Source organism: Equus asinus, chromosome 1 (genome assembly GCF_041296235.1).
Source record: "Equus asinus isolate D_3611 breed Donkey chromosome 1, EquAss-T2T_v2, whole genome shotgun sequence".
Lineage (NCBI taxonomy): Eukaryota > Metazoa > Chordata > Mammalia > Perissodactyla > Equidae > Equus > Equus asinus.
Window position 1 is genome coordinate 134,312,588 of NC_091790.1, and position 27,905 is coordinate 134,340,492.

The 27,905-nt window shown below is 39.0% G+C and overlaps 1 protein-coding gene across 7 annotated transcripts in view; it reads left to right on the forward strand.

Moving 5' to 3' along the window:
* CDK14 (cyclin dependent kinase 14) overlaps positions 1-27,905 on the forward strand; it is a 550,632-nt gene that overhangs the window by 90,510 nt on the left and 432,217 nt on the right. The window contains exon 1 of one of the 7 annotated variants that reach the window (XM_070508169.1): positions 17,559-17,716. The exons of 5 other annotated variants lie outside the window; for them this stretch is intronic. The gene's annotated coding sequence lies outside the window, so the exon portion shown is untranslated. Of the gene's footprint in view, positions 1-17,558; positions 17,717-27,905 lie in introns of those variants that run through there. One more of the 7 variants, XM_014842924.3, reaches the window with a different exon arrangement.

Consider the following 27,905-nt stretch of genomic DNA (forward strand, 5'->3'; position numbering starts at 1 on the left):
CTTTGATAGACAGCACCATGTTGGGTACTTCCCACATTGTAGGTCAGCAGATAAATATCAGAATTACCCAGATCTCAAATTAGCTTGGGGAACAATGAAAAGCCTTCTAGGCACTGAGGGAGTGAGATTATCTGGTTCCTGTGTTAGAAGATAAGAGTATGCTGGATTGAGGACCCTACACAGATTAATTCCAGAGCAGCTACAGCTACAAGTCCACAGAGCTCAGACAAAAGCACAGAGTATTCCTATTTGTGTCTTGAAGCCAACACAGTGCTCACCACGTGCAGAGTTAGGGAGAGACTAACAAGACTGAAAGATTGCACCATCAAGATACTCATAGAAACCAGAATATGAAAAATTGTATGGAATTAAATAATAAAAAACTGGTACTTTTAGGTAAATAGTACTTTCCAGTTACCCATGAATTCAGGATCCAGGGAGGTTTGGGGTCTACAGATGGAGCAATTTGACCTGCAGGCTTTGGCATCAGCAGACTCAGGCTGGAATTCTGGCTGACCACTTATGTGACCTTGGGCATGCTGCTCGACCTCTTTAAGCTTCACTTTTCTCAAAAGTAACATGAGGAGAATAATAGTACTCACCCTCTAGGACAGGCAGTAGGATTAAGTGAGATAATATGAATAAGCATTTAGTACAATGACTGGCACATTGAAACTGTCCATTTTAGTGATGATGGTATAGTTGCAATCAGCAGCGGCAGCGGCAGCGGCGGAGGCAGCGTCTCCCTCTCCTTTACAGACTTGTCCTGCTGATTTCCTGTGCTAAGTGTTTCTCAAATTTCTTTTCTACTCCTGTCACCTCAGTTTTAGTTTTCATCTCACCTATCCTGCTACAATAGTGTCCTTTTTGGCTTCAGTGACTCATTCTGTACCTCTAAAATCCATCCTTAAAATTCTTGCTCTTGATCTTTTAAAAACTCAAATGTGACCATGACCTTCACTGCTAAATCCCTTTCAATGTTGCTCACAGCTTTCAGGATGAAGATGATCCTTCTGATAGTTGCAGGAAGAGATTCTCTCCTTAGCTTTAAGCCCTAGGTGGTTATTTTCAACTCTTACAGGCTACCATTCACAGTCTTGGAGAGAGGGACAAAGGGTTATGCTTCCCTAGCTATATTCTAGATTGTAAAGTCAACCACTGAGCACACCTCATTGCTACAGCGACCAATTTTATGAAGATCTTGAGACTCCCCTACCCATGATCGTACAGCTCTTTAGTTAAGTCAGTAAGTATTTGCGGAATGCCATTCATGAGTTTAGCAAATTAGATGGGACTGATTCTTTCTAAATCTCAGTCTGATGCCCTTTTCATTTAAATAATTTATGAATTTACTGTGGGTTTGAAATTTTATTGGAGTGTAATAGCTAGTAGAATCTATGTACTAGTTATTTTTATCTTATTTTGATTCCACCAGCATTTCTATATATCTGTTTTGCCAGTATAGGAAATTTGGGAAGCAGGCAGGTAATCTGAATTGGCTTGCCGGTAGTACCTGAGTCTCCTTGGGAGATATCATTATGAGGAGGGGTTCCTACATGCATAGGATTATTTTATATTTTCTTTGTTTCAATTGTGTGATCTAAAGTCAGAGATCTGATCTTTGTAGGCACAAACCCAGGTTTCATTTTCTACTTTATCGCATTGACTTGCATTTTTCATTATATTTTGTATAGAGGTCACTGCACTGTTATGATGAGAAAGAAAAACTGCTTTAAATTCAAGGCATTTCTTCTATCAAGTTAAAAAAAACTCTCCCCAGAGAGAAGCATTTTGCCAACAGGGTTCTGTAGCTTGTGGGGTGTACTAGGAAAAGGTGCACAAAAATATGAAGCACATGAACCAAAGAATAGTTCTTTTAGCCTTGTGTGAAAAGCCAGATTTCTTTTTCATGCTGTTATAGGAAGTGTTTCAGATTTTGTACATATTTGCTTTTTTCCATTTTGAAATGGTTACTCTGTGTATTCTTCCCAAAGGTATTTAAAATGTGATGACTTCTGTGGAATGTAAATATTAAGGTTGATGTCTAAAGGTCGTTTTTAAAATTTAAAATAACTGCACTCCTTCATACTTAAATGTTTATTGAACAGAAGTTATTTAAGCTGGTGGTGAGTCCTGGAAAAGATCCTAGTCTATGATGCCCACACAGATTTGGAGGATATGGGCCAAGATTAGCACCCACTCTGTAAGTGTTCCCAGCTGGGGACGGACATCTCCACGGTTTCCCCGTTCTCCTGTAAGTTGAGTCTTTGTCATGAATAGCTTATACAGATACCTTTCTTTCTGCTTTCCCTGTAACACCGTACACTCATGGTTGGGTCGTTGGGAATTTCCAGGAAAGTCTCACCAGGCAAGTGGATCGGGAGGGCAGAAATTGCACTAGGTTGTGCTAACACGTAGCTGTGCTGCTGCTTTGTCCCTAGAGTCAAGTCAGTGAACGTGCCAGGCACACATGAAGACGTCTCAGTGAGGGAACATCCACTTGGCCATTGACTTTGTGGCCTCTACCTTTGTTCATTCTTCTTAATGATTCCCTTTCCAGACCCTCTCTGACTTGGTGTTAATCATAATCCTCTTTACTGAGCAGAAAGTTCTTTAAGCTGGTTCTGATATCATACGTTGTTCATGTATCTGAGTTATTCTGCTTCCTTTTAAAATGGACTTATATTGGAGGGATGCTAATGTAAGAAAGATCATTGAGGAAGAACAATTAAGTCATTTGCATAAGGAGATAAAAGTAGATGCAGATGGGTCATATAAATTAAAGGGATAGTCCATGCAGTTGGTTGTGGAAGCCCAAGGGGTGGAAAGGAAGGGAGAATGGATTGCAGTCATCAGGATCTGCTTCAGAGGGAGTCTTATCTTTTCATGTTTGCACCTTAGTGCTTGGCACTGTGCCAGCCACATAGTAGGTGTTCAGTATATGTTTTTTGAAGCAGTCAAAGATGGAGTAACTGAAAAACAAGATGGTTGAGAGTGAGCTCTAAGGTGAGAAGGGAAAGCAATGGTTACTTTATAAATACTAAGGATACAGAGAAAGCCAAGAGGAATAGAATGCAAATAATGATTTAAAGAAACAATTAAAACCAACCTATTTTATGTTAATTGAAAGATATTTGATTAGAAAAGAAACTTAGTAGACTGACAGTATGCAGTCTATATTAAGCTTCTTTGTATAAGTAAATATTAAATATTAAAATCAAACCTACTGTTTTAACCTTAAAAATATAGGACTTTTTAAATGCCTCTTGTCTAAACCCACTTTAATTTAAACTTTGTATTGGATAAGTGCTCCACTCTTTTGGTATCTGAATGATCAGATGCCCATTTCTTACTAATTAAAAAAACCTTAATTGAATTTTCTTGTTGAATATTTGACTACCCAATGTAGTATTAACATTTAGTATTACACATAGGTTGGCTGATTCACTGTGCATACACAAGAATCTGTGTGCATTAATTAAAGACTATCATGTAAGTGTTCTTGAATTGAAGAGCTAATTGATTAAAAGTTGAAAATATCCGAATAGGAATGTGCTGAGAAAATGACTCATTGGGAAAATTACTTTGTGAGCAAGAAACTACGAATACCTTTTAGGTATGAATGATAAAGGATCAAATAATAATTTAAGGCTTACATGGCATGTCTTATTTCTGTGCAGACCTCAAGAAGCTAAGTTGCTACTTCAACTAAGAACAGACGTGGTTACGTGGGTTATATAATCTTATGTGACCAGAGTAATTTTTCCCAAACAAAATTCTCATTGCTGTTTCCCTGCTTATGGCTCCCTGTTGCCTGCAAGATAAACTCAAAGCTCAGGCTGGTACACAAGACCCTTCATGACTGCCCCTTATCTGCTGTCAGCCTTATCCCAAGCTTCGTCTTTCACCTGTCCTGCTTCCTTCTCCCCCACGTTTCCCCAGATTTCCTGTAGGGAACTACCCATATTCCTATAAGTATGTCATAATATTTCCTGCTTCATTTATTATGCCCATATTGCTCTTTCTGTCTTACAGATCCCCTATATGACATTATAAGGCTTTAAAAATATAACTTGGAAAATATTTAATGGTTCCTTTTGGCACTATACCATATATATCAAAGTAATAAAAAATTAAAAAATATATTCTCTACCTTAGTAGGCAATGAGTAAGAGTATAGAATGATACATTCATGTATTCCTTCAACGAATATTTACTGAGCACCTACTATTTACCAGGCACTGTTCTTGACCCTGGAGATTTAAGAGTTAGCAAGATAGCCACCATGGCACTTTTACTTTAGTGAGTATGACAGGCAGCTAATAAACAGAAATATAATATAATGGTCAGGCCAAAGTGCAAGAAATATAAAACAAAGCAAGGAAAGAGGAAAGCAAGGCATGGGGTTAGTGTTGATAAAATGGTCAGGGAAGGTATTTCTGAGAAGGTGACAGTTGGGTGTAGATCTGAAAGAAAGGAGGGAGAAAACTGTGGGAACATCTAGAGGAAGAGGGTGCAGCGGCCTTGAAATACGTAGAGGGGCTTCATGCGCTTAAGAAACACGAAGGACTCAGGGGGACTGGAGTACCGTGAACAAGGAGGCTGGTGAGAAGGTCAGGAAAGCAGCTCCTTGCCAGTCATGCTTAGAGTGTACATTTTATTCTAAGTCAGAAACTGTTTGAGGTTTTGGGCAGAACAATGATACTTTTAAAAATCCTGGCTGATGTGTATAGACTTGGACAGGGGGAAGAATAGGGGAGTAATAGCAGAAAGATAAGTTATGAGGCTGTTGTGACTGTTTAGAGATCCACGGTGGATTGGACGAGGATGGAAGCAGTGGAGGTGCTAAGGAGTGTTAGGATTTGGAATATGTTCTGAAAGTTCTGAAAGTAGAGCCAAGAGAACTAGCTAGCTGTTGGATTGGACATAGGGTATCAGAGAGAGCAATCAAGGATTCTCAGGTTTTTGGCTAGAGAAATCAAGTGTGATAATGGTAGGGCCATTTATTGAGATGGAGAGAATTGGGGAGGGGAGCAGGGTTGAGAGGGTATAGAATCAGGAATTGGGTTTTGGACTTAAGTTTGAGATTCCTATTAGATATCTGAAAGGAATTGTCACATAAGTAGTTGGTTATATGAGTCTGGGGATGAGGGGAAAATAGGGCCTGGAGATATGAATTTGGGAACCCTCAGTGTATTGAAGACATTTAAACCATTTGAACCATGACATTTAAGATCACCTAAGGAGGGAGTGCAGACAGAGATGAAAAGAGATCCAAGGTCCCAAACCTGGGACACCTCCATCTTTATTGGTTGGAAAGAGGAGCCTCCAGCGAAGGAGACTGAGAAGGCAGAGCAGTGAGGTGGGAGGAAAACTAGCCGTGGAGCCCCAGTGAAGCAAGAGTTTCAGGAAGGAGGAGTTGATTAGTTGTGTCAGTTGCTGCTGAAAGGTCCAGCTGAGTCTGGGAGCTGCCCACTGGAATTGGCATTGTGGAGGCCATTGCTGACCATTGGTAGAGTAGAGAGGACAGAAGTCTGATTAAAAGGAGTTTGAGAGTGAAAGGGAGTTTTTGCTTTTGTTGCCTTTACTTTTGGTGTCAAAAAATCATTGTCAAGACTGATCTGTGGTAATCATTTCACAATATATACATATATTGAATCATTATGTTGTAAACCTAAAACTATTACAATGTTATATATTGATTATATTTCATTAACCCCTCCCCCACCCACAAAGAATGAAAGCAAGGAGAGGCAGTGGAGCCAAATGGGATTAACTACTATTTTTGAGGAAATCTACCATAAAGAGGAAGAGAGAAATAAAGCTGTAGCTGGGGTGGGGGTTGAGGGATCAAGGGAGATTTAAGGTAGAAAACTTGGAGAATAACGACAGTTTCATCCCCTCCTCTTTTTTGTTGAAGAAGAAGACATGTCGTAGCTGAGCAATCCTTACCTCTACTATTTACATCCCTTATAAACACGAGAAAGTTGTCATTGAAGCAGAGCTTCTTACATTCTCTATGGTGTTAAAAATCTTTTTATAGTCTATCAGATTTCAGTGCAGTTACAACGTGCTTTCTTCTTTTAACTTTTCAGATGTTAGATGGTGTCTTTGAACTGATGTAAAGCTGAACTGCCCTGTGTGAGATTTTCTATAAACCTAGAAGTAATTTCAGAATTAAAATTTTATAGAGAACTTCTAAGTCTGAAGCAAAATTCGTGACAGAGTATTCTAATTCTTGTAGAGTACCTAAATGGAGTTAAAAGAATGAAACACTTTCCCAATTAAAAAAAGTGTTGGATGGACACTGCCAATTGTTAAAAACAATTAACGAGCATTTAAATACTGGAAGAAAATTAGCTGATACATGTGACTTGATATTAGTTTCAGTTAAAATGAGTTGTCCCCACAGTTGTATGCTACCGCACATTTTCAAGGGGGACTATCTTGGAGAAGCGTTCTCCTTCAGAGTCCTGTGTGGCGGTATTTTCACTTGTGCTTGTATGTACTGTTCCAACACTAATTACTTCTTATTAGTGTTTATATTCTCGTTCTAATTTCATGCTAATTGCAATGATGCACAATAATGAATTCTACCTACAAATGATCTGGCCTACTCTTAAAATACAATTTCTTAGTTGTACTACCTTATGCTACTTGGACATAGTGGTAAAATACTTCTGTAAATAAGAGAGAGAGCAGAATGGTGGTGATTCTTCTGATTGAGATTTAGCGCCTGTGGGTAGACTCCGCTTCTACATAGATATCATCATGGATGATTCACCAGATTTTAATAAGAAAGCCAATTATTTGTGTGTGCTTTGAAAGCTGATGCCTCAGAATTTTATTCCTTCTTTGATCAGATGGAACATTTTGTTTAGTGCAGTCTCAGAAGACGAAGTCCTGCTTCTTGATTGGCATCAGTTCTCTTAAAACTCCTCCCAAGTTTTTGGAAATGTATGCTTTCCAGTTTAGAACTGTTTATTTGAAAAGTTACTTCGTTGCTACTGGCAAAATTGATTCTTGATGCGTTTTTGTTTTTGTTTGTTTTATCTTCTTTTGTCCATAGTTTCGAGTGGCAGCCACGTATGAATACATTATGTGGCTGATTTTTCTGTTGGTAAATGTAAAGTTCCTTTCTAGCATTTGATACTCACTAAATTTCCCTTGTGTGTCCTGCTGGTGGTAAAAATCTCTTGCTATCATTCTAACCTGTCAATAAACCTTATCTTTAAAGTTTCCTTATGCAACCATGGGTTCTCAGTTCTGACTTGACTCAAGCCACAGCTTTGTAGTTACAATGGAGAAATATGATAGATAGTGAGAAAAGGAAGAAAGTCCAGAGAAAGACAGTGAGGAAGAAGGAGAGAGAGAATGAGAGTGAGCTAAGCTTTCTCATGAAAACTCATAGAGAATCATAAATAGCTCCTTCTGCCTTTAGCCAAAGGAAATATCAAGAAGAAAGGCTATTAGATAGAGCCTATAGCTGTTAAAAAAGTGGTTGAATTTCATGGAATAGTGCAAAAGCAAAGTGCAGTGGCAATAGAAATAGAGATAGTGATATAGATATGGGAGAAGAATCAATAGGAACTGATGGACATAAGGAGTAACCAAGAAAATGAGCCCGACAGCCCATGGCTGATACAGAAGGAAGTGCCCAGGCTGATCTGAAGCAAGAGAACCAAGACCAGCACCAGGCATCATGCAGAAGTATGAACCCCAGGATAAAGTGATATCTGTGGAGCCTAAAGGCCTAGTGCCCAGTCACCGCTAAATAGCCATTATGCTTATCACTGGGTTGTGAAAGCCTTTGATTTACTGAACACTGTTCCATGCAGTTTATACACCATTTAGCCTCTCAACAACCCTCTAAAGTACATGAACTATTATTATTATTATGATCATAAGTTAGGTATCTTGCCCAAGGCCTGGATGGGGAACCCAGGTTTGTCTGATTCTTGAAGTCACATTCTTCCTCCATCTAGCTGTCCTGCATTTAAACTTATGTTGAAATTAGTGCTTCAGTGTACCTGTTTATATGATTTCATCCATGATATTGTCTCTTTTCTCCTTATCAAACCTTTTTTGTCTCTTAGAGTTCTGAATTAAAAACACTTGGTGGATGTCAGAGGAAATATGTGAACCAAAGTTGATCTGCGCCGGGTTGTGGTTCATTGAAGTCAGGTGGTCCTGCCAGGGCTGTAGTTACCACGTGCACATAGCAGGAACTGGTGCGATGGGGTCAGTCAGGAAGTATGAACTGAGCTTCCTTTAATGATTAGGAGAAACAGTGTCTGTTGAAGGAATCCGGTGCTTCAGGAGAGGATTCATAAAACTAAGTTCATACTTTGGCCTTTGTAGTGTGATAAGTAAAACCCCACCTTCCTTAAGTTAGAATCAAGATTGGGGAGAGGAGGAATGAGAGTAAAGACGGTCTCCAAGTTCCCCATGACTAGCTGCTGCAACAATTCCCAAAGCTCGGTTTTCCTTAAGGACTATGGAAAAAGAGTTTGGGTGTCTGTATCCAGAGCAACTAGGGAAAAACACATCTTTGAACCACATGGGCAGGCAGTGTACTTGGAGACCCTGGAGTCCATCCAAATAATCTTCCACCAGAGGGGAGAAAAGAACTGTTGTTCATGACGGTTCAAATCACAGAAATTGTTCAACTCTTCTAGGCTGTGCTCCTGTGATGTTACAAAGGTTCTTTGTTAAATTATCGAATTACATCCAGACATAGATAACACTTCTTGTGCTAAGAGTGATCATTGCTAGTCTTTGGATATACATTTTTTTTCCCCTCAGCATCTTACCTATTGAATTCTTTGTAACTCTAGTTTTCAGAATTTGGTTACCTAAAGTGAAAATCTGCCACTTATGCTTGATCCATCATTCTGAGGCCTCCCTCATTCTGGACTCCCATAGTATTTTCTTTTGCTTTTCCTATGGCAATTATTTCTTGTATTATATTTATTTGTATAAGTATCTGTGAGAGCAGCAATTGTGTCTCATTCGTCTTTATAGCCCCCCCGCCCACAGTGCTTAATGCCAAGCTCAATGAGTGGTTGGTAAATGAAAAAGATTTTTTGTACTGACAATTTATAAATGATATCTGCAAGGCCAAGTCAGTTTATTTCCCTTTAGGTACTATGCCTAAAATTTGAATACGTGCTATCATAGCAATTTGGATGCCTGGTTAAACTAATTGGTCCAAGCATTCAGGCTTCCTACAGGTGCAGATAACTGATTAATAGGTAATGCTCCATGGCTTATGGCAGTTACACAGTTTCTCCTGTAAATTATAGAATGGATAAAAGAATTTAATGTATATAATTTAGTACAAACTTATAGAAATATTATTATATATAGTAGATGTGTGAAGCAGTTTTGTAAAAAAACTTTGGCTGCTATTAAATCCATCCTTTCCTACCATCATATAAATCAACATCAACCTCAAACCACCTTTTCCTAGAGTTTAAAGCAACACATCTATTAAGTTAGCTATAGCTCTGGCATTACTGCTTCATAGTAGCTCTGCATCCTCTTGTTCATGTATTTCCATGTGTACTAGCACTCTTGGTTACAAAGAACTGAAGATCAGCTTGAAGTAGCTAAGACAAAAATAGGATTGATTGAGAGGATGGTGTGGCAGCATAGTAACAAGGCCTGAACCGCTGCGCTTGAGAAAGTCAGGCGACCAGGCAGTGCTGGGACCTCAGCAGCGGGCACCAGGGATTCCATGTTATCAGTGCTGTCTGTCTCTTACCCTCGTCTGTACCCTTGCTACTTGGTAATGTTGAGATTTCAGTCCAGCTTCTCTACAGGGCCAGAGAGAGAGAGAGAGACTGACACTGGCAGCTTCTAAGCTGCTGGTGCTTTCTCTGCTTTGCCATCATCAGGGGTGGAGGGTGGGGTGCAGTTCAGCTCTGTTGGAAAAGTCCCAGGGGGTGACTGGCCTAAGTTGGATCCCTCGTGTGGTCCTAGACAAGGTGCAGCCCTCCCTGGACTGCAGTGGATGGTGCCTGGGGAGGAGCCGTTCCAGGAACTTATCTTACTTTAATAACCACTCAAGAAAAACATTCCATGAAGACTGGCAGAAAGGATTCAACCAATATTTGAGTGCTGCTGTCGTCACAGTTTTACTGGCTACAAAAGGAATGTAGGAGTAGGTCAAAGTGCTTGAGAGTTGTGAATACCCTGCTACTTGTGCTTTTTTCCAGTGAGCGTTCTCTGTGACACCAATGAGAGTGGACTAGTTATATGATTACGTGATGGTTCTCCCTTAGATAAATGATTACTTTGGTTTCCTTTCTGTTCTTTGAGGGTGATGTACATGTGGTTTCAGAATGATCTAAATTATATCAGTATTAGCTGGAAAAAGCAAATACTAAGATGTTGAGCACAGGAAATTTAATTAAATTACACAAGAGTGCATATTTTACTTTCAGTTGTGAGTTTCTTCAGATGGTTATCTTTTCATTGTCCTGAGTGTTTATTGTTGAGTGTACAGCGTTGTTATCCATTCTTCCCCATGGTCCTGCTTCCTCTTTTATTTCTTAGGTGTATAGAGTGAGACAAAGGAAGTGAATTATTTAAGAATACTTTTTATTTTAATATTTAAAGTACATACTAGCTCAGCGGCAGGGAATTTCTAGACTTAAAAGTGTCAAATTTAATTTGAAATTATTTCTGTATGTCTATTTGGCAGGTACTTTTAAGAAAGTTTTTTTCATTCTGGCATTTTCCAACTCTGTGAAATTTTAGAAAGCTGGGGTAAAGTCCCTAAAAACAATAAAGCTGAGTTATAACCCTGAACTGGAACTCTTTCTCCCCTTTTGATAGTTAACTCAGAAACTTAGGTAAGTTTTTAAAAAACGAGACTTAGCTCCTTAAGAAGCTTTTTGATTGTCTTAGATTTGTAGCATCTCTCCTTACTGGACTCTTGACATCAGGAAGAGAGGAAATCACATCTTTTCTCAGTGCTGTTTGCCTTTCTTCTTGCTGCTACCTGAGGATTTTGTGTCTGCCACTGAAATCTTATAATTTAATTCACATTTCTCGGATCATGTTAGTGCCACATATTTGGAATTCTCTGATACTGTTCTTCTGTGAATGTGGTCATAATAAAACCACTGCTACATCTGGGTCTTCTCCATTTCACACAGTTGGGGCAGGGCACCGCATCAGAAATCCAGTTGTGTTTTTGCTAGGGCGTGAATAGGAAAAACGGTACTAGGCCATGTAACTGCCCATGCATTTTATATACTATCTGAATAAATAATAAATACATGCTTATGTATGTTAAGTGTATATAGAAGTCCTGTAATATATGTTTTAATGCAAATACAAGTCTTATGTGACAAGGATTAGAGATTTAACTGAGGAGAATCAAAGACTAGGAGCAGACAAGTTGTCACCCAAGATAACTGAGGACACACAGCTAGGAAACACGGCAGGAAGGAGGAAAATTATTGCCTAAAAAGGAAGAGGCTGAAACCTTGGGTAGAATCAGAACTGTAATCAGACATCAGATTTCTGAAGTACAGGCAAAAATAACGGCTGTCTTTTTATTGTTGTAATCTACACCTGCCTGTTTCTGTTATTAGATTCATGATTCTCAGTCTTCCACACTGCGTTTTGACAAACATCATCTAAAGTTACTCTGTCTTTGGAGCTTTGATTTCCAACTTCCTGGTTAAAGTTCTCAACTGAACTTTTTCACCTGCATATATTTTCTGCAGTTCACAGTGATCAGCACAATATTTTTCCCTAGCCGTAAACATTATAGAGCATCTATCATATGCCAGACCCAGCATCAGCACTGTAGGGAGGGCAGAGATGAAGAAGATATGGCCTGTGTGGGTAGGTTGTTAGGATTGTTTTGTTTTTATTAGTGCTCTAGATGCATGGATTTTGAATGGTCTGCCCTCAATCATATTTTCCCCATAAGCCCTCTTATTTTTAGGATGCAATTTAACAGAATGCAACTTTTTTCAGGAACAAATTTATTGGATTGTGATAGAATTACCTATATTTACTGATAAAAGTAGTTCACTTTTTTCCTTCCAGAATCCAGAAAACACTCAAAGTTATATAACATTAAGAGGAAAATCCTAAAATTTCCATGAAATACCATGAATGACATATGGATATTTTTGGTATTGTGGTTAAGAAGTGGCCTTTAAACATTCAAACCAAATTCCTCCAGAGTTTCACAGTGTTTTGAGAAAGTATTTTAAGAAAACAACATTTCTCCGAATATATGGGAATGTGAGTAATGACTGGCATCAGTGGAGAAGAATTAAGTTGTAAAAGTTTTAGGGTTTACTAAAAAATTAGGGTTTTGGTTTACTAAAACGTCATGAACATTTTTTTAATCAATTGTAACATGAACATTTCACTGTAAAAGTTTATAATGGAAACAAATTGCTATGGAATTATAATTTGAAATGCAACCTCTTTTGGGGAAATTTTCTTTTCTCTATCACTTTTCAAAATAAAATAAAATAAAATCTTTGCTTTTCCTCATTTAGACTTAAAGATTTCATGAAATTAATTCATAAAGAAGGTGACTTATTGTTAGATTCGTATGTATAAAGTGGCCTTTTCTCTTACCCCTTTCCTAATCTTTAAAAAGTTTTCTTATTTGATGTTTCTTTTTTCCTATTTTAGTTTAAAAAGCCCAAAAAACAAAAGAAACTTCTGTCGCTTTCTTCAATTTCTTCTTTTCTCCAGGTTCAGGGTTTTTTTGGCCCCTTCTGTCTGTAAGACCTGACGTATGTGAAGGTCAGACATCTGGCAGCCTGGCAGACATCTGTCTCTCTGAGATGGCTCCATGGAGGTGGATATGAAACAAGAGTTTTTGCACAGATGAGAAGTACCACAAAGGCTACAAGGTACAGCCTGTGGTCTCTGGGAGCCTAGGCTAATATTTCTCCACTCGGGAAACTTCCTAGTTCTGATTTGAACCCGCCTATTGACTCAAAACCTCTATTCACACAGTCTTTTAATAAGCCTGTTTATGTAGTTGCCCAGGAGAGGCATGGTTAAAGAAGCTTGTGGCAAGACTGAGAAGAGTGTGGTGGTGTTAGAAGGAGGTGGTACGTTTCGAACTGTAAGAAGGAAAGCCTGATGGCAAAGAGAGAACAAACCGTAAAAATAAAGCAGAGAAACCCATAGATGTCAGTTATTGGGATTAGGAGCCAGTGGCCCTGTATACCTGCTGTTTAAAACTGGGTGGCTGTCACTAATCTTCATAATTGATCCCATCAGCAATTGAAGATTAGATGTTGTTTATTATTATCCATTTAAAATAGGGATGAGCATAATACTTTTTAGAGTTTTTAAAAATCACATATAAATGCAAGCATTTCAAGGAATCAATTTTTTTGTTTGTTTGGTGAGGAAGATTGGCCTTTAGCTAGCATCTGTTGCCAATCTTCCTCTATTTTGTATGTGGGATGCTGTCTCAGCGTGCCTTCTTGAGTGGTACAGAGGTCTGCGCCCAGGATCTGAACCTGCAAACCCCAGGCTGCTGAAGCAGAATGCATGAACTTAACCTCTATGCCCCTGGGCCGGCCCTGAAGGGGATCAATTTTTGTTTTCTTGCAAAAATGACCTAAGTAGATGTCAGTGTCTGACTTTTTTGTGGGTCCTCTTTTTTTCTTCCTATCTTTTCCTCTGTATCTGCTGGGATGATGTTTTTACAAAAGACTTTTTGTCTCTTCTCTTTGAAGATAGACCCTTTATTTTAACACCTACTATTGTTTTCTATGGTGTGGTTTCAAATACATCTCAATGTCCCCTAATAAAGATATTCTTAGTCATAGTAGATTGTGAATCCTGTATGATGTGAACATAATGATTGATTTCCTGCAGCTTTGTCCTCTAGCCTCTATTTTTACTTCTGCTTTATGGCCAGACTTGTATTGGTGTACACATTTGTTGACACTATTTTTTCCCACACATTCCTCAAGCTCCCCATCCATTTCCACTCTACAGGAGTGCACAGAATGTGTTTGAACTGCTGTCATCAGCAGCTCCTCCTAATATTTATTTGACAAGTATTGAGTGCTGGTCTAGGGGCTGGGGAAACACAGACAGCAAATGAGTAGAAGTCAGTGCTCTTGAGCCTTTTACGTTCTAGTGGGGGAGGAAGACAAACAAATAAATAAAGTAAATTAGATAGTGAAACAAAAATAGTGCAACATGATGGGGAGGGAGGAGCAACAAGAGAAATGGGAAGCCCTGGGAAGGACTCTGAGGAAGAGATTCCTGAGATCTAGCTGAATAATGGGAAGGAGTCAGCCAAGCCATTATCTGGGGAAGAACATTCTAGGCACAGAAAGCAGCAAAGACAGTGATTCTGGAGGCAGGCATAGCTTTGAGAAAAAGAAAAATTGTCCACTGTAGCTGAAGCATGGTGTGGTGAGTGCTGAGGGTGCCCTGCTCAGAACTGCTTGGTCATTGGGTGCCTAGGCTAAATGCAAGCCCTTCCTCTCCAGGCCTCGCTCAACGATGATTGGTCCAGGGGTACACAAGGCTGGCCTTCTTGCTTCAAGTGGGACTAAAACTGGGTGGGGATATTTTATCTGGGGTCATTCTTCCCTGCTTTTCTCCATCTTTCCTGTCCTGCCTCCTCATTTCTTTTCTCTGAGAGCATGTCTTCAATAAATTAGGTGAACAAGAATCTTGGCACAGGTCTATTTCTAGGAAACCGGATTTAAGACACATAAGTGAACTTTTGACCTTTTTTCTGGGTTCCAAACCCTTCTACGGCTGCCTACTCAACGTGTCCACTTGGATGTTCCAAAGATACCTAAAACTCAGCATGTAAAAAATTGAATTCACGATAATTTTCCCCCTCCTCAAACTTTTGTTCTTGTGTTCATTCCTTTAGTCTATGACCCAAACTTTCACCTAATTATACTAAGAATTCAGAGTCATGCTTGGATTTTCCCTTTCCGTTAGACTTCCTGTCTAGTCACTCAACAAGTAACTCATGCTGAATGTCTCTCACCTCTTTCGTCTTTCCGTTTCCATTCTTTTTGCTTTAGTTCAGGGCCTTGCCTGAACTATTCTCTTAGCTTCCCAAGTGGCCTCCCCATCTCCTTTCCCTCACTCTAGTCTATCTCTACACCATTACCCTGTTGTAAAATGAAAAAGCCCATCCAGTTACTCTTCTGGTTGTAGTCCTTTAGTATCTTCCTATTGGATTAAATGGCAGCTTCCTGTAGGATAAAATTCCTAACTTCCTAAAATTCCTAATAGGGCCTGTTATGCTCTGGCATTGGGTCATCTTTCCCTTAGCCTTCACAGCTGTCACCACTGTGTTTACTGCTTGGTGGTTTCCTCAGACAGCTTCCAATTTCAGACCTCTGATCCTTTAGTCCTGTCGTGCTGTTCCTCAAATGCCCATCCCTTCCTGGACAGTGCCTGGAAGCCTCATGCTGCCTTCTCAGTGAAGTCATCTGTGAGCTACCTAATGAACATTATTTATAACCAGCTAAGTGCTCTCAAAACACTCATTTCAGTGTATTGTAATCACTTGCTTTATTTTTAACCACTCATTGAGTTACTTGAATGCAGAGAATATGGCTGTTCACATCATATGTGTTTATTGAATGAATAAATGAAAGAATAAAGGAGGAACAATTTTGTGTTAAGTTTGTTGGTTTTTATACGGGGTAGCTTAGTGAACATGAATACTATACCTGCCCTTATCCCCCAACTCTGTAGAAAAAAAGATATAGGAACTCCTTAGAGGAAATGACTGAAAATAACACTGCTAACATGGATTTTTTTTAGGGAACATTGAATGATGGGGGAGGGGAGATTGTCTAAGCCCTAACATATGGAGTTGGGAAATTCATTAACTCTTTTAACTATTTAATATTTGCTAGATGCCCAGCATTGTGTTATGTGCTATGGGGGAATAAAAAAAGATGCAGTTGATATGGTTCATTCATCAAGGGCCTTAAAATGGGGAAAATGCCAATAATACAAGAGAGTTTTATGAGATATCATATGATTGAGTCCTAAATGATTCAAATAAGTGCTGTTCGTTCTGAAAAGGGAGAGTCCCGGTGGGCTGGAGGGTTGAGCAATCACAAACAAAGCCTCAGATTCTTGAAAGACTTGCTGAAATGAAGTCCACTCCTCAGAAATGGTGTTCTTATAACTCAATAGTTTTCAGAGATTAAGGAGATAGCTTTCTCTCTTGGCTTTGGTGAAGGAAATACATAATATTTGTATTTGAAGAAGAACTTTTTGTAAGACTTTTGAGTGAGCTTTTGTGTTGCAGAGAAAAAAATAACATTCAGTATCTTCACAGTGTCATTCAAAAGGACTAAGGTGAAGATGGTTTGCAGATGGGGGATAAGAGAGATGATTCCTTTAAAACAATTAGGATGTTAAGGGAAAATGCTTTTCCCTGAGCTTTGTGATTGTAAGTGTGTACCCAGTCCTGGGAGCTATGGGAATAATGGCCAATCACCAGAGACGCAGTAGTTACCTCCTCTTGTACTTGAATTCCTTAATTAAGTGAATATCTGTGGGATCAGATTTCGTGCCTGACTTTTTTTATTTCTTGTCTAATGGATTTCTCAGTTATATCTTTGTGTCTTAATCTAAGTTATGCTTCTTTTGTGGTTCGATTTTCTGAGGATAGGAGACTTTAAACAAGGTTGAGTTGTAGATCAACCACTCTCCTGTAGGGGTCGCTATGAGAGTAGCACTTTGGCATTCTTCCTTACCACCCAGCACCGTGTGGTATGACTTGACACAATTAGCCTAATGAGTGTGAGATCTGGTTTGTGTTGGTATTTTACTTTTGAGAGTGGTCTGAACTCTAACCCCACCAAGAATTCTGCAGGCTTATAACTATGTATTTTATCACTTTAGTTCTGTAAATGCTACACCTGTGCATTCTTTTTACCTCACATACTTGGTGCATAGAGTTCTCACTATATGTCATTTGCATATCACAAATAGATGCACCTAGACACATTAACCGTTTCAGTGGCTTTTGCAACGTAAATAATGGTAGCCTAAACTTGGCCTTCTATAGGACCTCAGATTATTGTTTAATGGGGTTGTCATTCAAGACACTGGCTTTCTCTAGTGCTTTTAAAAAATTGAATTGAGCATGATGAGGTGCATCCCCTTGATTAAATGCTCTTCCTCCTATGCAATCACCATTAGCTGTTTGGCTCCTGTTCTGTATTCTTTTGAAGCAGCCCTGCATTGCAAATCAATATCTCTCTGAAGAGACAGTGTGTTGTGAATTGCCTGGACAGCATATGCACGCTTACTTTGGCTGCAATGCTGCTGCAGAGCCCGTTTACTCTGCCTTCCTGGGAACTCCACAGGCAAGTCCATCGTGTTTGGAGAAAAAATAATTAAATTTTTTTTCAGAAAAAATTGAACTGCTCAAGCTATTAATACAGAATGTTAGCATGTCCTTTGTGTTCTTCTGAACCATTTTTGGTCGTATTCCACTGAGATTAGCTTCTCTTCGGTGATTTCTGGGGTTTTTTTTTTTTTTGCTTCTGCTTCCCCCTTTCTTGGTTGTAGTACGGCCATACCATTTCAGCTTGCTAGTGCAGAAAGATGTGAATTCAGTTGCTGTATGAACCTGGCCTGGTGCAAACACATTGCTAGAGACATGTTAAAGAGTTCCAGGTGAATCGAGCCTGAGAGAGACAACAGCAAAACGGTAAGACGGAGCATGTTTAAAATTAGAGCAAGGGTTTTAATTTGGAGCATCTCGGCAAGTCTGAATCCTGACTCACTCATTTACAACTTGAAAAGGATTCATTTTATGCATGTCATTTTACTCACCCTCTTCTATTTAGCTGCCAAACATCACAGATTGATCAAGGGGGCATTTAAATTAGGGATCTGACAGGCGGTTACTCACGGGAGAGTCTCTTGAGGCTCCTGAGGCTACTGCTTGTAGTTTGTAAACATCAGTGGCAGAGATAAGATGAGGGAAAGGGTTAGCAACTGTGCTTCTTTGCCATAGCTGAGTCTTATTTCTTCTGAAACTCATCTTATTTATTATAGCTTAAAGACATCTTACGGATTGTTTTGCCTGGCTGTGCTTGGCTGAATGCCCCCTGAGTCAAGCTACTGAAGGGCAGGAGACCACTTTTTTCATTTGGGTAAACTGATGTCCATGAATTAGCTGGATTGGATCTGAGTGGAATAGGCATCCCTCATATATTAGGGATCCGAGGCTTCCCCTTGCATATCCCACCCTGTATCCTTCTGGAGCACAGAAATGCACCTGCTTTAAGTGTGTGCTGCCTGGCAGAGGTCAGTGTGCTGGTATTTTGCATCATTACACTTTTGGTGGTTGTGCTTTCATGTACCGAAGTGATAATCCTTCATGCAGTTCTGCTTAAAGTACTGGCTCTAAGAGTGGACTGTTAGCATTTTGGATGCTAATGGAGAACCCCTGCATGTGTTAAGGACCGGGGCAGCAAACAGGCTACTCCAAAATGATGCTTACCTGCTTGTGAAGAAGATAACAGTTGAGAGACAGAAATGTGAACCTTGATATCAACAGAGGTTGAATTCCAATTTCCTTTGTTATTTGGCACACAGTATTGGGGATGGGGCAGTTGAAGTTGAAGGACATGATTTAATATTGTTCAAAGTGAGACCGCTATATCATGTAGTCCTAGTAAGTTTATAAGGATCCATCTATTGTATAGATGCTGAATGTTAAGGATGTCAGCATTTGAGTTTTTACTTTAAAAATATTCTGCTTATGTGTACTTGAACTCAGTAATTCACATAAAATATAAATGATGCAGGGAGTGAATATTATTTGAGAAAATCATCAGTAACTTGCTGTAGCATGTTGGGTATAAGTCACTTGTGGATAATTTTGTGACATAAGTATTTTTAAGAAAAAACAGCTGATTACTTAATAGACTACTTGAGAGAAATATTGATAATATGTTAGGGTTCTCTAGAACTTTTTTGGGGGGAGGAGCCTTAAATATGCTTCTTTATTCACTCAGCTATTTACTATAAAGGTTGGACATTGATTTTTGGGAATGAATAATTGGTTTTTATTCAAAAGAGTATTCAGATTTTCATTTATTTTGACTACTTATTGTTTTCTAAAAAGTCAAGATGGACTATAAGCTATTCTTCTCCATACTTTAGTTGTTCTTTTTTAAAAAAACTTTTCTCCGATTCAGAAGATGATGTTCCCTGTGTTTGCTGTTTCTTTTTCTGATAGAGATGTGTTCTAGCTATTTATATTTTTACCTTCACTTTGTGTAAGCCGTGAGGTTTATTTTTTTGCCCTGTGACAGAAGGAATTGTACATTTGTGAAAAGTAAGTGATTTTTAAAAACAGGAATAGTAGAGCTGTAATATGACATTGATTTTACAATTACACAATTTTTTATTCCTTATTCTACAAACATTTATTAGCCATCTACTATGTGTAAAACATACTGTGACAGAAGTACAGATGAAATGGATATACAACGCTCCTTGAAGGAGCTTAGGTAGAATAGTGTTGGTATTTTTCTCTGGAATATACTCCATTGTACTTTCTGATGAATAAATAAATTTGATGCTTTTTAAATATTATATTTCCCACTTAGGAGAATCCTTCCTCTATTTTCCTTTAATCACTTATTTATTAAACAAACATTTATGGAAAGTCTACTGTTTAACAGTGTAACTACTATGTAACAGTAAGTAAAACAGATCTGGTCCCTGTCTTCATGAAACTTACAATCTACTTCTTTTTAAAATATTTCAAGGAGAAATTTGAGAGTAAGTTTTTTTCATTTTGGGTGGTTATGAAACAGAAACTGTATGCTTTGATTTTTTTTCCTATTTTTATCGTGGCATAAAATACACAGAACAAAATTTACCGTTTTAACCATTTTTAAGTATATAATTTATTGGCAATGATTACTTTGCTGTCATCACCACTATCCATTTCCAGAACTTTTTCATTATCCCAAACAGAAACTCTGTACCCATTAAATAATAACTCCCCATTCTGCCTCCCTGTAGCCCCTGGTAATCTCTAGTCTACTTTCTATGTCTATGAATCGGCCTATTCCAGGTATCTCACATCATATTCAGTAGAATCATGAGTGTTTGTCCTTTTGTGTTTTGTTTATTTCACTTAGCATGTTTTCAAGTTTCGTCCATGTGGTAGCATGTCTCAGAATTTCATTCTGATGAAATTTATATGGAAAGGACAAGCAATTTTCCCCCCTTTATATGATTTCATTAAATCACATTTCCACATGGACACCATAATGGATAATATAGAGACACTAAAAATAAAAGCCTGTCGAGAGGGCCAAAGAATGAGGAACAGAGATGCACTGAAGGAATGATCTATGGATCTATCACATTTGGGTTCTTTACATGGCCTGGTAATTGAGCATGATAGTCAGGCTACTTAGATTTGCATGTCAATTCTTTGCTGAGAGAGAGCAACAATCAGCTGAACTATTTAGTGGGAGGCTAGACGGTGGCTTTTGTCATTTTTAATATTTGAATTTCACCCCTCTGCTTCTAGTCCCTTACTGTATCTAACTTTATAAGCAGAGACTGATCAAGTTGGGGCCCTCTTATAGAATCAGAGACTCTTAGAACTGGAAGTTCCGGTACTTCAGCAATTATGTTATCTAATTGGCTCATCATCATTCATTCAGCCAATAGGAGGGTGGGACTTCTCAGTCTCCTGGTGCCCACTGCAAGCCTTCTTTCACTCCCCTCTGCTGTTTTCGATGGACACTCAATCCAGAAGCCCAAGGTATCCTCTGAGTTATATAGAAAGGAATAAGAGAGGGGTAAGCTTGATGCCATGTTAAGCAGTTTTCCACTGGATGAGGTACACCTGGCTTCATCAATATAACATTCTCTTTCTCAAATTCCTTCCTGATATTGCTTCTCTTAAATCCAGATTCCTTTTTCTGGTAGAGGATCCTTTCTAGAAAGCCAAGTTAAGGCCCTGAGAGCTGTCCATTTATCTGCCATCGGTTGATTTGATGATTCTTAGACTGGACCAGTCAGCAGTTTATATCCATGCCTTTAACCTGCTATTCAGGAAACAAACACATATGGAGGAGGAAGATTCAACATGGTTATGTCTAATGCCAGAGTCATCCCATCTTCCCCATCAGCCTCTCCTTCTTCATGAATCATTTTGCCCCCATAACTACTTTGCTGTTCAGGCCTGACTTTTGTTATGAGACTGATTCAAAATCAGATCAGTCAAAAGCATGTTAAATTTGGGTGGTGGAAGTTGGGGGTAGGAGAGGAGGATGGGTCAGAAAACCTTAAACCACAGAGCAGGTGTTTTGCTCTGCTTTAAAAATACTTTTCTTTCATATCGGGGAAGAGAGAATGGGAGAAGTATTGCAGACCTGTCCTTTGCTTATTTCTCTCAGGATCTAAGTGTCAGGGAACATGTTAGGAAGACAATCTGGTGGTCAAGAGCTTGAACTTTGTAGTCAGAGTCCTGGAATAAATCCTGTTTCCTCGGCTTACTCTCTGTGTGGCTTTGGACATGTTGTTTAATTCTTGTGTATCTCAATTTAGTCATCTCTAAAGTCAGGATAATGATAGTATCTCATGGGGTTTTTGTAGAGATTAATTGAGAAACTACTTATAAAGCATTTTTTCATGGACTGTTATATAATAAAAGCTCAATAATAGCCATCATCATCATTGTCATCATCACTAGAAATCCTTAATTTCCATCTCTCTTTTCTATCAACTTGCATTATATCTTGGCCAAGATCCTTTTCCACTTTGCTTGCTTATTGAGTATATATGACAATTTCTTAATGTTATTGGGTTTGAATGGATAAAAGGAGGATGTAAAAGAATGATCCAGTCTTCTATTTATCATCTGGCAGGTTTTGGAAGGGTATATGTTCTATAGACTTCCTCTGCTGCCCAACTGATACAAGCTTGCCCCAGCAGCTTATTCGTCAGCTAAGTGAGATCTCGCTAAAAATACAAAGATGACAGTGAAATGCTCCTGGAAGCAATGGGGTTTGTTTTCACGTGGCAGACAAGCAGCAGGATGTGTGTATCCCACTGCTCTGCTCTATTCACGTTGGATATCTCAGTTAGGATTCACTATTGACTTTTCTCAGTCATGGAAACATTTACAGAACCAGTCCCCATGAAATCAGTTAGGACTTTATTATTAATGGATTGCTGTCAAATTTATTGTTGCTGAAATTTTAGCTCTTGACAATAGATGGACCAATTGTTAAAGGTGCTTTGAAAGATACTTCCATTTTCTCCCCAAAGGTTCACTGCTCCCTCTGTTTCTCTTCATGAGCTCTCTGTGGTTAGTGACCCATATATGATTCTCTGAAAATTTTAAGAGCTTCAAAAGTCAATCCTGTATTGAGTGATGCCCTATATTTTGCTGAATCCTTTGGTGGGGTGTGCATCTAGATTTATTTTATTAGAATAAAGACATTGAACTTTGTAACATCACTCGACATTAATCACTAAATTATCAAAGCATTAACAATGCATTTAAATTGTATTAACAAGATGGTTATTGTAGGTGAGGAGATTTAAGTTGTATTCATTTATATAGCTGTCTGTTTCAGAGTAAGAAGATAGTATACAATTTTATTTCTCCTTCAGGGAAGGAATTTGAAAATATTTATAATCTTTATTTTTAACCGTTCTTCATATGGTTACCAGGGGAAAGAAATTCGGGTCCTAATGGATCAGTCAGTACCTCCAGTAGTGTCTTCTTTTCAGTTTTCGTGTTTAATGTTATTGTGCCTTCTGGATGCTTTACCTTACAGGAAGGACAGAATAGGGAGCTACAGATATTTGAAAGGTATAAACATGAAGGGAGAACTAGCCTGCTTTAGTACAAAGAAGCTATGGGTGGTGAGGTGAAACTCAGAAGAGAAACAAAACAGAATTCAGAAGGCACCTGAGACTGTTGTTTGCACAGCCTTTGTGACAAATGATGGCTTCTCCAGTCCTCATGATGTTAAAAAAACCCCCAAAAAACAAGCCCTCAAACAGTAAGCATATGTGAACAGGTAGAAGGCATCCTAGGCCATGTTGTTGATTTCAAACATCTGTGAATCTGAGTCCAGCCTGATCTGTTTATACGTCATTAATGCTTCTGACGTGGTAGATGTTTTAAAATTGCTGTAGTTAATATTAGTCAGTCCCCCTTCCCAGCTTATTTCATACCTCTGCACTGTGTGGGGTCCTTTGAAAACACACTCTGGTTTCCCCTTCTCAGGTAGAAACCAAGACAAAACCTAATAAAAAGAAAAACCATATTTAAACCTAAATTCTATGAGAGAGGGGAAAAAAGTCCCTAGCTGCAGGAACAGACTTTTTCTTTTCTGGAATAAGAGCTTTGAGGGAAGTGTCTTGATGAAGAAACTAATTAGCCATGCAGTGTGTGCCACTTTGTGTAGCTCGATTCTTCTGTTTGTCGAGAATGGGTATTCCACTTCCCCACCGCAGCTGTGGGATTTTGTAGGTTGGAATAGGCTTTTGCTTTGTGGAGTCTCGCCAAAGCCACTCCCTTGCTATGCATGGGGATTCTCATTCCATGTGCCCCACTTCCTGTGCCTCTGGCTATAAGTGGGATGGGGAGGCAATATAGATGTCAATTCTAATATTTCATCTCCCAACACTATATATTCATTTGGCCGTATGACATGAATGCTACACTCCTGTCTTTTTTCCATGATGGAATTTTAACAAGGATATAGTTATGGGTGTCAAGTGGGAGTCAGAAAATTCACGTGTCTTCTTTCTCCTCTTGACCTTTTTGGGATATTTAGTAAGTTTTTAGTGGAAACAGTGACTAAAAGACGCCCAGACTTTCACGGAATTGCGGTGTCCTTCTCTTTGTGAATAGGAGTTCATGTTCTTTGTCCAATCTGGGGCGGGACGTGTTCAGTAGTTATGCCATGCGTTTGAAGGGCTTTTTAAAATTTTCCCCAGGGGAGAACCTGTTAGAGGATACATGGTACTCTTCACAGATGTAGGATCCTTTTATAATTTTGTTATAACCCATGTATATTTTTCTTTTTCCTCACTCACTCCAATCCCCTTGCTTTTTAAAAATTCATAAATCTATTGGGTGTACCCAATATAAATATGTTGGCTGTACCTTATTGGAAAATTTTATTTCGGAGTTCAAGATTATATTAAAGAATTATCTGAAATTATCATGATCTTTTCTGGGAAGTTGAGCAAAAATGTTACCCAAAGAATATTGAAATGATTGCTACTCATACCATACCCAGATAGACTGAAGCAAATTTTGCCTCTAAAAGCCTTGACCTCTCTCACAATCTCGATCACTTATTTGACCATAGCAGCAGAATCTGTTATTAATGTGGTTTCAAGGACTGGGCCTCAAACCTTAATGTGCACACAGATCCCCTGGGGATCTTATTACAATGCAGGTTCTGACTGAGTGGGACTGTTGGGTGGGTAGAGGGGCTGAGATACCAGGTGATGCCAGTGCTGCTGGTCCACATGCAGCAAGGGGTTAGAGAATATTCCAGATGAAATCTTGATCCCCAAAGATAACTACATTTCGAAAAACCTATATAGGCCACAACTAACAATAGAGATGGTATTTCTACGTTACTATGAGTGCTCATTAAACCTTACGTTAAATTTATCATCATGATTTGGATGAAATAAAGAACCTAGCGGTCAGTAAATGTATGCATCTATCTATGGGAGCCTATAAGCAAAACCATAGCTCTTATATCTAAATTGTGCATAATTGTAACAGAAGGGAAAGCAACTAAATAAAATTATTTTAGCAATATATATATTAAAGTCTAAGCTGCTGGGAAGACCACCTAAATATTTCATAGTAGAATCAGCAAAATGAGTATTAAACCTCTTGGTGGTAATCATTGCAGCCCAGTAAGGGTTGTAACCAAACTACAGTCACTGAAGCGGCGTAAAGGAATGTAATGTCCTCAAGAGTTCTCCGTTCAACTGTGTCCATTAGCCCATGGATTCAGGATTTAAATGAAATTAGGTCAAACCCCAAAGAAGCCAGTCAGTAGAAAAATAAACATTTTAAATTAAATCACAATAATAGACGTTGAAGTCTGGTGAGTGGGATCAGCTGGTGAAAGCCTTTTCCTTGACTAGAAAAGATCTCGCTCAGAAGGTGCCTCATTGTTTTGTGGTTTCTTAGGAGGAACTTTTTTAATGGCCTATGTTTGGTTAAAGGGGATGACTTATAATAAGGAAAACAATCCATCTTTGAGTAACCATTAACGGAACACCCATTTCATGCTGTCTTTTGGGCTTTGGGAACGTTAAAGAAATGGAAGATATGGTTTCTGTGCTCAGGGTGTTTACAGTCTGGTCATAGAAGTGTAAGGAACACACGAGAAAGAGAGCAAAGCGAAGACCTCTTCCCACCCCAGCAAAATGAACCAAACACATGAAAACCAATTCCACAGTCAATTATGTGCACATTTGTGAGACAGCATACATTTAAGTGACAAATTATGAGGTACAATCGAAAAATGACGTGGTTGTTCATGCAGCTATTTTGTTTGTGACAGTGAGAGTGACTTCGGGGCACGACTAGAAACAGGGTTGTCAAACGTCCTGGAACGTGGCTGCTGCAGCGTCTTGCTCACAAGTCATTCCTGAAGGCCCAGGACGCCATCACTGAGAAACGATGCCAGGATTTAGTTAAAGAAGATCTGCAGAGGCTGGAGCTAGCAGGAGGAGGGTTCATAGTGTGAACCTATCTGCCTCCTTTCTGAACCCTAAAATCCTAAGGGAAATGGAGCAGAAAAGGAAGCACAGAGAAGTGAATTCATGTGTCTGGCTTTATGTAGTTGATCTATTTAAAATCATTTACGAGCTGTAAACTGTCGTCTAGAGTTCATAATAGAGGGGTTGGGCTGTAAAAGATCTTAAGACTCCAGCTGTGTCATTTTAAAGATGAGAAGACTGAGACTGAGAGAGCTTTAGTGACTTATTCTAAGTCACTTAGTTCTGACTTATGTGGGCAGCAGGCTTGCCTGTATATTCGCTAATGTTCTGAAGGTGATTTTAGGCAAGATCTTGGTTCTGATAAAACACAGCTTTAAGTAAAGATATACTCGTGCGTATATCCTTTATATACACATAGATAACACATCTCATATCTTTGCTCCATGTAGCCATTTACACTCCCACCTCTACACACACATGTGAGAAGAGAGAAGCCTACAACCAAAGAGAGGACAAGATATTTTAGATCTTGCAGGTTTAGGTTAGAGATGAAGGCAACTGTCATGGATTATGATCCCAATGGCATTAAACCTGCCTCCTACCCTCCCCCTACCTCCCTCCTCCCCACCATAATACCTTGCCCACATATCCCCGATAGCTGAAATTCCTTTCTGACAAGGGATGAAGCTTTTTATTCTATAATGGTTAAAGTTCAAATAATTCTGGGAGAGGTAATACTCTGATTTAAGTGTTCAAAAAATTGTAAATGACTGATGATGGGTTTTTTTTTACTGGGAGCAGATTTTGAGAGAAGATATCCAGTAGGAGAAAGCCATCAGGCCCTCACAGGGTACCGGACAAGGGGAAAAACAAGTGTAAGAAGTTGTTTCTGATCAGGATTTTTGCTTTTCTCAGTTTTGCATTGGACCTGTCATGAATATTCCTTTCATGAATGTCAAAAGACCGTGACTTAGCTTTCTGCCTCATGCGTGATGCACGTCTGCTGTGGGTCAGCTTCAAGTCTTTTAAACCAATTCTTTTTCTAGTGTCTGCCTTCATGAAGAGTGTGGAGTAAAGAAGCAGAGAAGATCACACTCTGAACTCGGTAAAATGCTGATCACCAGAAAATGGTTGATTCAAAGGGACAATTTTCAGCTTGAATGAATTCACTTGAAATGAATGCCAACCTTAACTGAATTAAGTTGTGCTCTTTCGGATCCACTGCTGTGAGTTTGGGAGACGGTTGTCTGGATTTTGCATAGCTCCAAGCTAAAATTGTAGGTCGAACTGTGACTTTCGGAGCCTCCAACGCTGTTTGAATTTCTAACAATTTTTACTGAGTTTTGAGTCTGCCAGCTAATGTACAGACCCCTGTTAATGATGAGTGGACAAAAATAATTGATTCAGATAAATAGCCAAATGTGTGGGTGCATCTTTAACCTTGTTGGAAGTTCTAGGTTCTGTTGAATTTACTGGAAAAAATAAAAGAACTGAAGTTTATTTTGGCATTTGTGATGATTTCTTCTTTTTATCTGCTTTCAAGTACCATGAGACATCCCAGCTTACGTGAGTTTTGTCACTTCAGTTTCTAAATGGAATAAGGAAGTGCGAAAAAATGCAGTCATAGAGAAAACATATCCTTAATGCTCACTAATATTGGAATGTCTGTTGTTTTCAGGAGGTACTGAGAGCACAGCTATCTACTGAGATTGGCCTTGGGCAGAGGTACCGAAGGTGTTTTTTCCTGGCCCTATGAGTTGAGAAAACTACTTTTAACCTGTAGAAGCTCCTTGTTTTCCATGAGTTAGCCAAAATCCTGTACTAGATCCTTCAAGTAGAGATTTGAAGTAAAAGGTACTCCTGGGGGCTATGAAATGAATAGAAAACACAGCCTTTGCCCTTTAGAGGAAACATTCAGGTTGTTGAAGTTAAAGTATTGCAAAAAGAATAATCACAATCCAGGGTATGCAAAATATTGGAGCAGATTAAATGCACAATCACTAAGATGAATTCTTAAGAAAGGATTGGTCTGAGTGGGTGGGATTTAATCAACAGGGGCTTCTGAGCAAAAGTAATCTGAGACAAGTCTTGAACAACATGGTGGGTCCATGCTTAGTGTGGGAGGAAGTCCATGGCTTGGTTGTCCT